The sequence below is a fragment of the Poecilia reticulata genome, linkage group LG13 (genome assembly GCF_000633615.1).
Source record: "Poecilia reticulata strain Guanapo linkage group LG13, Guppy_female_1.0+MT, whole genome shotgun sequence".
Taxonomy (NCBI): domain Eukaryota; kingdom Metazoa; phylum Chordata; class Actinopteri; order Cyprinodontiformes; family Poeciliidae; genus Poecilia; species Poecilia reticulata.
The window spans coordinates 18,298,566-18,302,556 of record NC_024343.1 but is presented as its reverse complement, the minus strand read 5'-3'; positions in this window follow the sequence as shown (position 1 = coordinate 18,302,556).

Genomic DNA, 3,991 nt, shown 5'->3' with positions numbered 1-3,991 from the left:
ACATACAAGGCCGAGAGCGTTCACCAAAAATATTTCATAGCTTTATTTTTTTCTCCAATTTCTTCACAGCCGCTGCACTTTAATTGTATTCACCCAAAAATAACAGGAAAATTTGCCATAGATAATAACACCTCTTTTGCCGCATGTGTGCGGACACAAAGGTGGGCATTCTTGTGCCTGGAACTACCTCGCCTTTCAGGCCATTACTTGATTTGATTTGATTTGAAGCTGTTTGTGTCTCCTCCCTGGAGCATGAATAAGGCTCCGTTCATTCTGATATGCAACCTAAATAGCTGTGCCTTATTTCATACTTCATTTATGGGTATAATGCAGTGATTTAAAAGGCCCACTGCGGGTTTTCTCATCATCAACGGCAGCCGGTCACATGCGTTTTATAAAACACATTGGATTACCACCGCGGGCCGCCTGAAAAAAAGATGCATACGTGTTGATTTAATCATTAAGACGTAATGGCAGCGGCGTGATTTACAACGTGCGCCCAATTCCTCCTCGTATATACTTTCTATAATTCATCCGCACAAAGACTGCTGATCCTTTAGTTGCATATGAGCTGATGATTCCACTGTTTAATCCTGTCATTTCTTTCTCTTTGTTAATCAGCGCTTCCCTGGCTTGGCCCCGGACTGGTGACGCTACCTATCATTAAGCCAAACCAGAAATACGAGTCTGAGATAATCCCTACAAGCTTAGTAGCTCTGCAATGTGTCCATTATGCTGTATTTGTATAGTTATCTGCAACCATTACACAAGGAGGCACACTGAAAGGAACGTGATACATTTTATGGCTTAGACGTGGCTTCGAATAAAACAGAGAATTAAGCACAGGATGAATTCAAAAGTTTGAGTCAACACAGGCGCATGATCGTGTTTTTGGGCATGATGCAGACTAAAAGTTCAATTTTAATGTGTGTGCGTGTTTTTCTTATAAATATGTGTTGGTTGTACAAAATACCCCCTTTGCAGGAACATGATGCAGACTAAAGGTTTTACATGCTAACAGTTGAGTGTTGGTGTGAGTGTGTGTGTTTTGTCTTGTTTTAGTAACACAAATTCCCCCATTTACATGCCACCGAATAAGAAAATTCAGACTTTCATTTTTGAAGCTCTTAAAAAAGAACAACTTTTATGCCAATGCTGTGCATGGCCCATGCAGTTCAGTTTAATTTAAAGCAGCACTTCCTCTATTCAGGTTCAAGATCCCGCAATAGATTAGGAAACACCAAGTGAGGAGTTGTGAAATGATCGCTAAAGCTCACACTGATTGGGTTAGAACATAATCAGAGCTCAGAACTTCATTTTAATATTAGACTGAAATCAAATGGTTTGACTTCAATACGGAGCGATTTTCTGTCCAAGTTCACTTCTCTGCTTCTCCATTGGATTTGGGTCGAGGCTCCGGTGCAAAAGCGTTCAGAGTTCTTCGTCTACGTGTCACAAACGTATGGACGGACGTTCTTCTTCAGGATTTATTGGGAGCAAGATTTTTGTGCTTCAGTCAGTTTCGGTTTCAGCCGTACCGAGGGGCCCGTACCATCACTCTACCGCCACCATGTTTGAGTGTTGGTATGACTGTCTTCGCACAAAAAGTTCTGCTTTTGTTTCTGCTATCCTCCAGATATTTTTCTGAAAGTTTTGTTTTGGAAAAATAAAACGCGTTCGAATCGAGACACGATGTGGTGTTTCTGAGATCTTCCAGCCTACTTCATGTTGTCATGTAGGTTCGAGTTAAGCGTATTCTTGATTTTACTTGTCAGGCGATACTCAGGCCTGGGTACGCCTGGCAAACTTTCCAAACAGCTGTAGCAGATGTGGCTGCGTATGAAAGTTTTTCCCAAAAAATAAATAAAAAACATAATTTCAAAACTACTCAGTGTAGTTTGATAATAGGAAACGGTGACAAATAATCAAGAATTGCAGAAATCTGTGCAGAAATCCATTAAAAAATGTTTGCACAACACCGTAAAGCAAGACGGGAAACGAAAGCCTTAAACAGGTCCGGATCAAAACTCAAAACGCACTTCTGCGTTTTAGATCAAGCCAATGCAGACAGATAAGAATTTGGGAAAACCACTGTCGACAAGTTTGAAAAAAAAAAAAAAAAAAGTGTATCCTCTGCTTTGAAGATATAAAACGGTCTATGATTTATTATGTTGTTTCTGCTTCGCTAAAAATCCCTTCATCTTTTGAGTATGCTGAATTATTTGAGTTAACCTTGGAGAGACTTATCTAGCGATACGGGTCTACGGGGCAAATCTACAGCGTCTCAGCTCTGCGTTTAACACACAGCCCCTGCGGGGGCTTCAGCCGAACTTCAGCAGTATCTGAACAACTCTGAAGCAGCAGGAGGGCAGCTCGGCGCAAGTAACACAGTGATTAATCCGCCGGCCGATAAGACGTCTCGTATGCACATGTGCTGTAAATAGCTCGATCGCTTCTTATTTTCACGTGTACAGTTCTATGCATGAGGAAAACAGCAATAGGAACACAAAAGTTTCAGTATTTTTGGTCTATTTTCTAGTGCAAGATCTTAAAAAAAATCTAAGTCCACTTGAAATAAGATGAAACTAACTTACAAGTAACTTTTCAGTCACATATATATGTTCTTGTTTTAAGCCAGTAATTCATTGATATTGTTGAAAAGGTGCTGGTTCTGCTGGCAGATCATTTCAATCTTGCTAAAAGTGAAATAATCTGCATTACATCAAAAATAAGGATTTATTTACTTAAAACAAGCTCACAACTCTTACTGAAAGATTACTCTCAAGTTAGCTTTGTCTGAGACATTCGCACGAGAAACCAGACCAAAAATACTCGGTATAAGATTTAGTGTTTTCGAAGCGAACTTGTCTGCACCCCCCAGATTAAAAAAAAAAAAAAAAAAAAGCCTCATCAGCTCTTGCACGTTTGAGTAAAGTCTAAAAACGGAGAAAACAAACACATTCATCGTGTCAGTGCCATTATACAGCAGGATCAGCAGCCCAGCTGGAGCTATAGGGGATGAAATGAAGCAGCCTTTCTGTCTCGTGGCCTCGCCTGTTCTCTCCGCTCGTGTCCCCGTTCCTGCTGCTCGTCGACTCTTGCCTGTGAGGTGCTTTTAGCGGGCCTCGTGTGGCCCGGTTAGAGATGGATGCGAGGCCCTCGGGAGACGCAGGCAGGAGCGCAACACTGATCATGTCAGACAGGCTGGGGAGGCTGCATAAGATCATCATCACCCAGCAGTGGAGTGAATCGCCGCGGTGGCACTTTCACACAACCTCTGACCTCCGGGGGCAACCTTCCAGGTCACGATCAAGGTCAGGGGTCAGCCGGAGCCTCGGCGATCAGCCTTGGCCTCCGTTTCCTCCTTCATCTTTTTTTTTTTTTTGCACTCATCCTCGATCTGTTTCTCTATTTCTCAGCTTCTCCTTTCGTCAGCCGGGACCAATTGAGACATCCCCTCCCCCGGGAGCGCAAAACAGAAAGCAAGAGAAAATCAATAAGGAAGATGAGCGAAGACCTGGAGGTCCCATCAAATGCCGAATGCTTCTTTCTGCGCCGCTGTTCTCACAGCCACAAAAATACACGGCGACACAGAGTTCCCTCGCTCTTAAAATGTAGAAAGACGGAAGTAAACACCCGTGTGGTGAACTACCACTTCGCCTCCTCACAGATTTGTGCGTTTAGCTCTGACCCCCCCGAGTTACGAATTTACCCCAAACTCTTCACTTTAAACACACATTGCTGCATAAGTGTACCTAACCACTCATGTTTAGCTAGTTTTGTTCAATCATAGAGACTATCCATCATTTAAAAAAATCATCAAAACTCTATTCAAATTTAATTTGAATGTACAGTGTGCTGCTTCATATTTCATATTTTAGCTTTTTTAAAATTTGGCTTTGGTTCTGATTCCTATGTGGGGCGGCCGCCTCTGATCAAATAAGACATGTTATGATTTGCATGAGTCACAAAAGAAGACAATGAGTTATAT